The sequence below is a fragment of the Vulpes vulpes genome, chromosome 5, assembly GCF_048418805.1.
Source record: "Vulpes vulpes isolate BD-2025 chromosome 5, VulVul3, whole genome shotgun sequence".
NCBI lineage: Eukaryota > Metazoa > Chordata > Mammalia > Carnivora > Canidae > Vulpes > Vulpes vulpes.
The window spans coordinates 120,887,098-120,900,123 of record NC_132784.1 but is presented as its reverse complement, the minus strand read 5'-3'; the positions used below and the strand labels follow the sequence as shown (position 1 = coordinate 120,900,123).

Genomic DNA, 13,026 nt, shown 5'->3' with positions numbered 1-13,026 from the left:
GTTTTTGTTTGAGAAACTCTTTATCTTTCCTTCTATTCTGAATGATAACCTTGTTGGATAGAATATTTTGGTGGCAGATTTGTCCCTTGCAGCATTTTGAGTTTGTCATGCCACTCTCTTGTGGCCTCCAAAGTTTCTGGTGAAAAATCCACTGACAGCCTATTGGGATTCCCCCTTGTATATAGCTGTCTTTCCTTGCTGCTTTTTAAATATTTTCTTTACTACTATTTTTTGCCATTTTAATTACTATGTGTCTTGGTGTGGACTTCTTTGGGTTGAATCTGGAAGCAGGGATTTCTATGCCTACTGGGTCTGGATATCTGTTTTCTTCTCCAGATAAGGGAAGTTTTCAGCTATTATTTCTTCAAATAATCCTCCTGCCCCCTTATCTCTTACTTCTTCTGAAATCCTTAGGATGTGGATGCTATTACACTTGATGAAGTCAGCGAGCTCCCTAAGAATATTCTCAATCTGAAGAATTTTCTTGCTTGTCCTTTGCTCAGCTTGGTTATTTATAATTACTCTGTCTTCCAGGTTGTTAGTTCACTCCTCTGCTTCATCTAGCCTGCTCTTTATTCCATCCGGTGTGGCTTTAGTTTCACTTATTGTGTTCTTGATCTCAATTGGTTCTTTTTTATCTCTGTGCTAAGAGTCTCACTGATATACTCCACTCTTTTCTCCAGTCTAGTATCTTTCAACTATTACTTTAAATTCTCTACCAGGCATATTACTTACACACATTTTTCTTTGATCTCTTGCTGTGGTTTGGCCCTGTTCTTTCATTTGGAAGATGTTTCTCTGTCTCATCATTTTTTCTAACTTCCTGTGTCTGTTTCTATGTTTTTATTTTTGGAAAGTCAACCACTTCTCTTGCTCTTAATGATAATAGCCTTATGAAGAAGTGCTGTACAGTGCAGTGTCCCCTCTTCCCCAGAGCCTGCTACTTCAGGAAATGTCCTCTATGTGTATTGTGTGGGCTCTGCTGTTGAGTCTTGCCTCTGTTTCCTTCAGTCCAGTTGTCTGTAGAGGCCCTCCTTGACTATCGTAGGAAGCAAGGTGTGTGGTGGTCTTCTTGCAAAATGAGACCTGCCCCTGCTGCCAGAACTGAGATATAGCAAAATGTGCAGGTCAGGAGATGTGATGCTGGCAGAATTTTTGCTGGTTCTCTGGGAGAGGGGCGCACACCTCCAGGACTGAGGGAAGTATGACTGGAAAGGGGGATTTGCCAAAGTGCATTGTTGGTAGCAGTAGGGGTGTGATGCAAAAAAGTCAGTAAGGAGTGTGGGCTCTGTGCTGGTTCCTACAGGTGACCAGGTGGCTGTTGTTTATGCTAGGGGGCAGGGCATGGAAGTGCCACCTGCTGGCTACTGGGTTCCTGGAAGAGTTCTCCCCATGACCCCTGTCTCTCTAGGCCTTGCTCTGAAATAAGGACATCACTTTCTCTCTTGTCTGCCCTTGGCTGTTTTTCAAACTGTTAGTTCTATACTGTCTCAGCATGAACCATTTATCGTACTGTCTCTTTAAGTGGGGGAGAGGGGCTCAGCTTCCTAATGCCATTCAGGTTCTCCCAGAGCCCAGCCAGCTGATTTTTTACATTCCAATGTTGAAATCCTGCTGGTTTTAAGAACTCAAGAGATTAGGTGCATCTATGGAGATTCACCCTCCCTACTCCTGGGCTCCCTGGAAAGCCTATCTTGTGCCCTTCTCTGCCCCACAGCTGGGCTGGGAGGACAGCCAGGGCTCCTTTTACTCCAAGACCAAGCCTTCACTCATTTTGCTGTGGCCTCTTCCCTGCCTTCAGTGGAGTTTGTTCTGCTGGTCATCGTCCATTTTCTGGGTTATCTAGGCTTACATGGTGTTTTCCATCCATGGGACAAGGTGCATTTAGGGTCTTCCTACTTGGCCATCTTCCCAGCCAACCTCTTTATTCTTTTCCTTTGAGTTCCTTGAAAATTTCTTATTCATGCCTTCTACTTTTCTCTAATATCCATCCAATGTGGTGTCAATTGTTTCCATTGCACTTTTAAAAATAGCTCTGGCTATTGTGGTTTTCATGTCCTAAAGTGTATTGGCATTGATCTCATGTTGTGTTCTCTTGGGCTAACTTTGTTTCAGACTGAGATATCAGCTCTAATTCCTCATATAATTCTCCTATGGTGAACAACAGTATCTTTTTCAGTGTTTGTCCATTGTTTTTTTTTTTTTTTTTATTTCAATTGGCACCAAGGGGTCTGAGCTGCTTTTCATTAGGATTTGTGTCCTATTGCAGGCCAGCGATTGAATCCTCCAGGTCCATACAGAGGGAACAAAGATAGGTGGTCTTTTGCTGTCTTTGTTAAAGGAAAGAAGTAGCCATATTCAGAAGCAAGTAATTTTGCCACTGGTTGGTTTGTTTGTTTGTTTGTTTGCTTGTTTTATGACTTGAGTAGAGAAGCTTAGTCAGGGAAGGGATTTCAGTGTTTGCCTAGTAGAGTTGTCCTCAGCCACAACCTGTGTCTCGGTCCTTCCACCTTTTCTGGCACAGCCACCTGCACCAGCGCACATGTTTCTTACATCACAGGGTCTGCAAATCTAGAGTAAGAGTGTCTTATCTCAAGAACAAAGGAAAGACAGGAGGAAAGGAAGGTGAAAATTCCTTTCTTATTTTCTATTTGACCCCAGAGCATCACTAATAAATAGGTGCTTTAAAACAGAAAAATAAGTAGGTTTAATTGAAGTGGGGTAGAGCAGTTAAAGTATGGGATCAATTCTCCTTCATTCTGGGAGAGTAAAACCCTTCTATTGTGTCTCCTGAGGGCATGAATCTGTTGATTAAACACGAGAGCAAAACCGAGTAAGGCGAAAGGTTCTTAGAGCCCAACCAAACCAAGTGACCACACTGACAACTGTGTCTCCTATAATCTGAACCCGAATTGGATTAGGGCATGGGTAAAGCAGGACAGGTGTGTGAATTTTGGGTGACTTCCAATAGTCTTCTGGAAGAAAGTCTTTGTTATTTATTAGATACTGTGTTTTAGAGCCAGGAGCCTGTCTCCACGTCTCTAGCTGCCTAATCTAGAGGTCATTCTGCAATACTCACATACTCAAGGAGATATATATAGGAAAATATGGTAAGTACACTATTAGGAAGTAAGCACCCTAACTGGCCATCCTGTGCAATGTCATTTGATCTCTTCATTTTTTTTGCTAGATTTACATTTAAAGATTTTAGTTCTATGTACTAAATTGATGAAATATGCTTAGTCAAACTCAAGGCACATTTAAAAACTTTAAGAAAAAAATAAAAACTTTAAGAAATATTTTTTGAACTGCATGTTGAAAAACAGATCTTTTCCACTGAAGCTTAGTACTTTCTTCTCCCTCCCCTCCCCACTCCTTCTTCCTTCCACCCCATTCATTCTTGTCCTCCACTCCTTTCCTTTCTCTCTCTTTCTGGTTTGGAAAAATATCTCAGTGCTATGCTTGTCAAAATTACAAAATATTCTTTACTTGTATTTATTTTGTAAATATGAATGTCAGGATTCCCCCTATCTTCTATAACTTACAATATTTAACATGGCAAGGTGAATAATATTTTTTCATTTTACACATAAATCATTATTTGCAGATGGGTGAAAGATATTTTCTTAGGGAAAATTTAGTAGGTCTATCTTGGTATCGTAAACCAAGTACAGCATGAATCACTTTAATGAAAACTTAGGGCAGCCTGGGTGGCTTAGCGGTTTAGCGCTGCCTTCGGCCCCGGGTGTGATTCTGGAGACCCTGGATCAAGTCCCGCGTAGGGCTCCCTGCTTGGAGCTTGCTTCTCCCTCTGCCTGTGTCTCTGCCTCTCTCTCTCTCTCTCTCTCTCTCTCTCTCTCTGTCTCTCATGAATGGATAAATGGAATCTGAAAAACTAAAATAAATGTTTAAAAAAAAGGAAACTTAAAAAAACAAAATCCAGAAATTCAAAACACATAATCTGGTCCTTGAAGGGAATAAGGTTATACAGATCTCAAGCAGCTTTCCAAACTTGAAAGCATTTAAAATAATTTGTATACCTTTTATAAATGGAGAATCAAACTCATCATAATACCAATAATTGACTCTATATACTTCGAAAAGTGATTGGATCATCTGAATCTCCTGTGACTATGATATTAATATGCTTCCAATTTGTGATTCTGTTTCTGATTTTGTTGTTGTTGCTAATGTCATTGCTGAAGTTACAGTAGACAAACCTGTTTGTGCCTGTCTTGGCCATTGTCTTTTCTAAACAACACTGTGCTCTCTACAGCCACTATTGATATAAACCAGGTGACACTTCTTCCAGACCACAAATAGATGTGACAGGGTCCTATGGCATTTCCTCACAAATAGCTGGGATAATCATATTCTCCTGCCCAGAAATTTGAATTGAAGACATATGAGGAAAATGAAGCCATTATCAGTGGGAAATAAAGCTTAAATAATGCCATAAGTTAGATTTGGGGTCATTGTGGGTATGCTGAGTTTATGAGGAGAAAAAACTCTAAATAGGAAAATAGTGAGGATATGAATAAGCAGGTGGTAAGAGTTAGAGAAATGCAGTTAGAGAAGAACCGTGTTTTCAGCATTTCTACAACCCAGCATACTTGAGGTTTATGGAAAACTTGAGATGTTAAGGCCTAAGTCTCTATGGAAAGGGGCTTGGGGAGACCTATACATTATATATTTCTACATAGCTTAGAAGCTGCAAAATTTTCCCCAAGGTGTTTTGGTATTTATCACCATCTCAACCATCATTATCATTTACAACTGTTTGCTCTTAATGTAGCATTTTAGTCTATATTTTTTATTAAGCTAGTAACAGCATTTTCCTTACACAGTTGCTATTTTTTAATGCCATTTGCAATCTGCATCTCTACCAACTCACTAAACAAATGTTTCAGCTGATTTGAGACTTCCACTCACCACAGAAAGGATCTAAAGAAAAATCCTTCTTCAAATGCCAATTCTTCAGAGAATTGAGGCTTGACTGACCCAAGTAAATAAATTTCATATCCAAGATCAGTGTGGTCTAATCAAGGGAAGCAACTAGCACCAAGTCCCTGATGCAAAAATGAGTTGGACATCTTCATTTTAAGAGGAGAAACTGAGATACTGGGAATTGAGGATCATACGGCAAAGCTGGGACCCAAACCAAAATATTTTTAATCAAAGTACGTTTATCTTCCTAAGGAACAAAGAACCAAGATGTAATGTGCGTGGATTAAATAGTCTCCCTAAGATCACACTTACCTTCTCAAATACTAACAATAATTCCCATGGTAGAAAAAGAACATCCTATAAAAGATAGGAGCATTAATAAAATGAACTATCATAAAAGTCCCATAATAGAGGAGCACTTAATAATACAGGAAATGTTAATTATATATTGTGAAAAGCAGATTTGCAAAGATTATATTGTCTGCCTTTCCCCTACTCTTCTGCTCAAAAGATACTAGAAGAGTGTGAGCTATGTAGGCTGCGGTAGTTGGGAGGGATTGGATCCCCAGTGGGGTATAAAGGGTGTCCGGGGGCGGTGGGCCAGTGTGGAATATCAGAACCCTTATGGAGTGAGGTGGGCATCTATACTAGGAGGGGCCTGACACTGAATGTGGGAACTGCAGCAGAGTGAGGAGGGCTTTTGCATAGAGAGGTGGCCAGCTCACATTGTCAGAGCCCAAGAGAGGTTGAGAGGGCTTCCATGCAGGCATTGGCCTGGTGAAGAGTGTCATAACCCCAGTAGGGAAAAGGTAGTATTTGCACAGGGATGGGTGAAAGTGGCAGGAGATTATATACAGGCCAGGAGTTACATACACAGAGATTGATAAAATTAATAATTATTTTAAGAATAATGAGAGTCTGATTTCTCACAGCCAATGGTGAGAGGTAATGATATGATAAAGGAGACTAGAAGAAATCCTATGGTGTTAGAATTTGGAGATATCAGTGTTAGCTCATGGTTTAGGTAGGAAGGTAGAGCTATAGATATAAATATGTGTATATATGTACACATATACATACATTGTATATATGTGTCTGTGTGTGTTCATCTAGCTCTCAGATCTTGATTTCTAATATCATTCTCTACTAAAAGGAACCAGGACTCCTTGTAAAAATTTAAAAAAGAAAAGAAAGACAAAAAGAAAGAAGGTTGATTTCAACAAGGCGGAAAAAAAGTACAAGATGAATCTAAAACACATTGCTGTGCCAGAAAGAAAGGAAATGTTCAAAGAGTAACAGAGAACTGTCAGAAGGGCACAGAAGCCAGATGAAATGACTCCCACTGCTCATATCTGGGACAATTGGAGCCTCAAAATAAATGATATTAATGTATGATAATCCTCTGAATAAAATAGAAATCCACAAATCTATATTATATGAATTAGAATTTTGATAAGGAACAAGGTATTTATATTATTCATCATAGAGACTTTCTCTTCCCTCATTTTTTTTTTTTTTTTTTTTGGTTTCTTGGTTCCCCTTTGCCACTGTCCCCATCCTCTTTCTGTTGGCATTCCCTGGTCTAGCCTCAGCCCTAAACACTTCTTACACTAGACAGTCAATCAATAAACTCAGATAACCTTGAAATTTAGTTCTTGATTCTCCCTTTCCCTAAATCCCTACATCCAAAAAACAATCATTCTTATTAATTGTATTTTGTTTTACCATTTCTCAAAACTTTACCATACATTCCAATCCAACTCTTTCTGCATTAGTACAAACCTAGATTACTGCCTACTTTCTTAGCTTCCCTGCCTCTAGTTCAGTTATTAGTTTACTCTGACATTCATTCATCAAATATACATTTAAATTCTACTACGTCTTAGCACAAGACAGATAGTCCCCACTCTCAGATAACTTCCAATCTAGCTGTGATTAATGGACTAAATTAATGGGATCCCTGGGTGGCTCAGCAGTTTAGCGTCTGCTTTCAGCCCAGGGTGTGATCCTGGAGTCCCGGGGTCGAGTCCCACATCAGGCTCCCTGCATGGAGCCTGTTTCTCCCTCTGCCTGTGTCTCTGCCTCTCTCTCTCTCTCTCTCTCTCTCTCTGTCTCTCATGAATAAATAAATAAAAATAAATAAATAAACTGAGTTAATAAAGAATTATGAAATTGATCTTTATAGTACAATTGTGTGTTAAAACTACAGGAGTTTGTGATAAGATGTAACAGAAAAAGGACCTAATGAGAAGGATTATAAATGTTGTCATCAAGTAATTTGTAGTTGAGCTATGGTCTGAAAATAAGAGTGGTTATAACTATGGGATGGGTGGAAAGAAAATGCCAAATGATATATCCTGCACATGCAAATTCCTTAGATGAATTTGATGGAATGTATGTTCTGACTGAAGAGTAGTGAAACAGGGAGAGAGAGAGATTTGTGGATTTTGAGGGGTAATTGAAGGGAACATTAACATGGATCTGGATATACTGGACCTAGTGGTGTTAGGGAGAGAGAGGTATCAAGGATGACTCCTAAATTTCTGATTTTAGCAACTAGTTGGATGTGATCATGTTATTTGCTTTGAAAAAGAACACTGGAGTAATCTCAGGCTTATAATGGTAGAGGGGGAAAACGATATAACTTTACTTTCAGTTTCAGGTATTATGACTTTTACTTGCCACTAGAAGCTCTCAGTGGTAACACTGGAGCTCAGAGGAGATGTGATGGACACAGGATTTGAGAGTGGCTATTGATTTAAAAAAAGACTTTCAGATTCCAAAGAGTCGAAGAAGCTAAAGGAAGGCTTTCTAGGTGCAGGAAGTGATCAGTAGCCCTATTTTCTTTTTCTTTTTTTAAGATTTTATTTATTTATTTATGAGAGACACACAGAGAGAGGCAGAGACACAGGCAGAAGAAGCAGGCGCCATGCATCGAGCCTGACACAGGACTTGATCTCGAGACTCCAGGATCACGCCGTGGGCCAAAGGCAGGTGCTAAACCACTGAGCCACCCAGAGATCCCAACAGCCCTATTTTCTGCTGACATATCAGATTAATAACTGAAACACATCCATTGAGATTAACCATGTAAAGGTCATTGATGCCTGTAGAATAAGTTACTTTAAAATTCTAAACATGCCATCAGTAGGTGGAGTGGTGGCTTGGGTTCAACCATGACGTGTGGCACTCCTGACTGACTCACGTCCACCTCGGGGCACTTAATCACATTATTCCTCACTGCCCTCACCTATCAATGCCCCCTCAGAAATATTACCACCCATTCAAATCCTGATCTGAGTTCTTCCCATCAATAACCCCTTCACCCTTAGTGTTTTTACTTAAAGCACCCATGACGCTTGATGTGCATTGTGATTTCTATACATGCTTCTCTCTCCTCATAAAAATATTAGCTCTTTGAGGCAAGGATCACATTTTGTTCATCTCTGCTTCCTCGGTGACTTACACATGGGAAACAAATATGTTTAATTGTATTTTCTTAACTTCTATTACTCACGACCTGCTTTTCAATGGATTTCTTATTATCCTGTTTCTCTTTTCTCTGTGCATTTCTGAAAGAAGCTGACAAGATGTTTCCGAGTGAGCTTTGCCAGGTGTTGGCACATTCGTGGAGTCACCATGGATACAAGTTCTGTTCCTCAGTTTTTAAGTCAAAAATCTTAATTTCACCAATCTATTGGTGGCCAGCTTCTATTCACAACCACCGAGTTTACCAACCATGTTTAGGGCATAAATACATACACACATACATACTCTACAGATGATACACATTCACATGTTAAATATTCCAAATTAAAGGATAGCATGTATGATCATGAAACATAGAAAAGGTAATAGACACATTAAAATTCAGCTTTTATGTGATTTCCATATTTGATGTTTTGACAAAGGGAAAAAAGTGAGAAGACCAAAGCTGTAGATGTGGTGAGGCTACTTGATGAAATGGGAAGAACATAGTGTTTTTGAAATCAAACAAGCCAGGGGAGCAATTCTAACTGTGCTTCTTACAAGCTGCTTTCTCTGTGAACCAGGAATGACAAGACCTACCAAATAGAGTTATTATGGGAATTAAATGATTCAATTTATGAAAAGTTCCTAGGATGCTCCCTTTAATATTGAGATGTACTATAGATACGATTCTCATTCTTTCATCCTTCTTTGCATCAATATACTGTCCTTCCACCCCAATTCTCCACTTATAGGAGGAAACGCATGTTTCCTGCTCTCTTCACATCATTTTCCAGTTGAGGGGCTACTTTATTTGTCAGCATTTTCTAGAATCATTGCAATAAGAGATCCCGGAGACTCTGAAATAACAGGAAAACAAATGTGCCTTTCTATACTCAAAATCCCATGTAAAATGTAAATGGGCAAACAATAGATTCTACTTACCCTCCAAGCCCTGACCATCAAAACATGTTAGAATATCCAGAAGATAACTTTGGGAAAACTCTGTGTGTGCAAATGAATATTCTAGACTTGTTTTTTTTTTAATTTTTTTTTTTATTTACTTATGATAGTCACAGAGAGAGAGAGAGAGGCAGAGACACAGGCAGAGGGAGAAGCAGGCTCCATGCACTGAGAGCCCGATGTGGGATTCGATCCCGGGTCTCCAGGATCGCACCCTGGGCCAAAGGCAGGTGCCAAACCGCTGCGCCACCCAGGGATCCCCTAGACCTGTTTTAACAAGAGAAAGAACATGGGAACACACAGATGTGCTAATGTTGTCAAAAACTGACCTCTGTGCTCCAGAGCCAAATGGGTAACTCCAAGACAAGAGTTTTGGTCTAAAGAGGAACAATAGCTATGTTGGCCGCTGAGCAAAAGAGGCTGTAGCAGGCCAAGAGCTTCGTTACCAAAGGCCCACATGGAGGAAAAGGCTGGAGGGCTCTAGGATATACAGGGTCTAGCGGGGTTTGACAGGAATTGTGAAAGTGCTGCCAGACTCCCTTGTCAGGTTTTCCAGGGGAGAGTGGTGGTTCCTGAACAAAAGACTAAGAAGGGAAGAGGGATGATTTATGGAAGAGAAGAAAAAGTTTAAAATCAAGCTTCGCTGAAGCATTAGTATGGCCATTTTGATTTTTGTTCAAATTTGCTTTTTTAAAAAATTTTAATTAAATTATTTATGTATTTATTTATTTAATTTCAACTTGCCAACAGTTTGAACTTTATGTTTTTAAGCAGTTTCATTAACACAAATTCTCTTAGGCCCTGAGCCTTGCCAACCCTACTGTGATGGTTAATTTTATGTGTCAACCTAACTGGGCCAAGGGATGCCCAGGTACTTGGGTAAACATAATCCCCGAGTGCCTCTAAGGAGGGTGTTTCTAGATGAGATCAATGTTTGAAGCGGTAGCCTGAAGAAAAGGGACTGTTCCCCTTAAATGTGGGTGATCTCCTCAAGTCCCATCAAGACCTGGATGTAACAAAAAGGCTGAACCTCCTTTAAGTAGGAGGGAACTTGCTTTGCCTAATGGCCTGGAGCTGAACATCAGTTCTCTCTTGCTTCAGACTCTAACTGAAATATTGGCTCTTCTGGGGTCTCCAGGCTGCCAGCCTTCAGCTCTCCTGGGATTCCACTCGCATATCTTAGGACTCGTCAGCCTCTGTAATCAGATAAGTCAATTCCTTGTATGATATCTTCTGCTACAGTTATGCATATGATACATGTGTGTGCGTGGGTGTTGGTATATATACGTCTATGTGTGTATTTATATCTAACCCCTATTGGTTGTGTTTCCTTAGAGAACCCTACCACACCTATCTTGGAGAAATGAGGAGAATGAAAGAGCCGGGCAAGGGTTCTCCCTATGGCACAGCTGATGAACAAGGTCACTAGATTATCTTCAAGATTAACGCGCTCAACCACTGTCTCCAGCTCTCTTGAACAAAAGCATACTGTTACTAGACATATTTACAAGTGTTTGCCAGCCTTTAAATATTTTCAGATATTCAGGTAAACAGATTTCTGAGTTTTTCAAAAACACATATTGTAGACTTTTTTTCTCCTTGATGTATTCAGTAGTGCCTTGACTTTTTTTTTACATTTGTAAGGAAATATTAATCCATCCCAAAAGTATTTATTTAAGACATTGTTGAAGCTAATACATGTTTTTCAAAATTCAGTGATTTAAAAAACATCTCCCCCGTGCGCTCTGCTCTCTGCACACATGGGCCCACACTTGTACCAGCCATAGATGTTTAGATGAGAAAAGTAGCACTATGTTTTCTTTAGAATTAAAACACACTAATTATATTTTATTGAAAATAGTTTGAATTTTCGTTAACTAGCTGCTGTCAAAATCTGTACCAGACATGTTTTTTTTTTTCCAGTTAACTTATTTAATAAGCTGTGGAATTCTCCATAGGAAAAAAAATAAAATGCTACTTATGGCTCATTTTATATAATCTTTTGAATTTTAGTAACGGATGAGCCATGGTATAAATTTTTGACTGAAAAAGCACTCCAGAAGCAACAAAATTTTGAGAAAACTAGTCATTATAGATAAACTTCTGTCAATAAAATAATCCTTATTACAGAATCAATTTCCTGATGTGAATCTTTTTCTACTGATACACAGGACTGGATAAATGACAAACTTAAAGACTTCCTTGTTTTCTCTCCCTTATGTCTAAAGGAAAACAAATTTCTTCATTTGTTCTTGTTAACAGTCAACTTTCAAGAAAGATAAAATCATGATTCTCATACGGATATAAAAATGAACAGGTGTTAAGGATGTTATTTGGCTTGTAATCAATGCGAAAACCTGGCAGATGTTATAACTCAGCCTGACAAAAATCCAAAGCTTAGACATATTAATAGATAAGGAATATTGAAATAAATATGCAGATGGATGCAAACTGGTTTTTCTGCAAGATGGAGAAGAATGAGTAGAATCAATTAAACCTTTATCCAGACAGGAAAGAATCTGTATGTCTACAGACAAGAATTATTTTGCATTGTTATGAGTTATCTATACATAGCTGCAAAATAGCTTCCATAGAATCAGAATAAGATAACCCAAAGAGGTCTCCTCTAGAATGTTAGAAATGCATAGTTTTCCACTCAAGCATTAATTTTTCTTTGCATTCAAAAATATCAACTCAACCTGGTCCCTACAGCTGTTGATGAGCAAAAATATTGGCCTTTAAATCTGTTTTGGTTGTTTTGGCATACAACAACCAAAAATTTCATAGCTCTTCAAAGGAACCCTTCATCTAAAGTATTATTGCATCTCAGCCAGAAGCATGTACCAATTCAAGGACCCAGATTAGCTCTAAAAATAGACAAAAAGCCCAACTGCTTCATCTTGTAAGGTTAAAGCTGGCTGATGCTTTCTTTTGTCTCTCTTACCCCTAAATGAACCAATCCAGTATTTAAGCAATAAAAATAAATTTGGCTTCATTATTTAGCGCAATCATATACTCCCACAATCTGTTTGTTTAAATTGTAAAATATACATAATATAAAACTTACCCATGCAACCATTTTGAGCATACAATTCACTGGCATTAAGTATATTAGCATTGGTGTGTCACCATCACCCAGTCACCCATCTCTATCCTAGATGTTTACAGGACATTTCTAAGAGGAAAGTAGAATGAGGTAGGAGGAGGAAGAAGCTCCAATATGTGTGACATAAAGAAATGTTCTCCTTGTCAACATGTGTTTTTAAAAACATCATCTATCACTATTACCATCTGTGAAATTTTGTAGGTCTATGAAAATTGGCCTGAAAAAACAGTCTGAAATTTACAGAGATTATGACAGACCTGGTATCTGAGGCTTGTCTGCAAGTGAAAGCCTTTCGAGAAGACCACCTTCAGAGGTCTACTAGCATAAAAGGTGAGCCTATTGCTATACAATAATAAAAAAAAGAATATTTAAGACTCCATAACAATGTGTGGATATCATTGGCTACACTGTTTTGTTTTTTTGTTTGTTTGTTTGTTTGTTTTTTCTGAATCAGAGTTACAGTCAACCATCTGCCATCATGTTTGTGGGGTTTCCTCACTATGGGTTCTTTTAATACCTGAGTAAATGATTTTACTGATTCC

General features: G+C 38.8%; 1 long non-coding RNA gene across 1 annotated transcript in view; it reads left to right on the top strand.

Annotated features, from left to right (window-relative positions):
* Positions 1 to 12,814, top strand: part of LOC140599099 (uncharacterized) — a 65,636-nt gene extending 52,822 nt beyond the window's left edge. Inside the window, exons 2-3 of the long non-coding RNA XR_012001832.1 lie at positions 10,714 to 10,924; positions 12,686 to 12,814. This is a non-coding gene — a long non-coding RNA (uncharacterized lncRNA). The remainder of the gene's footprint in view (positions 1 to 10,713; positions 10,925 to 12,685) is intronic.
* The last annotated feature ends 212 nt before the right edge of the window (positions 12,815 to 13,026 follow it).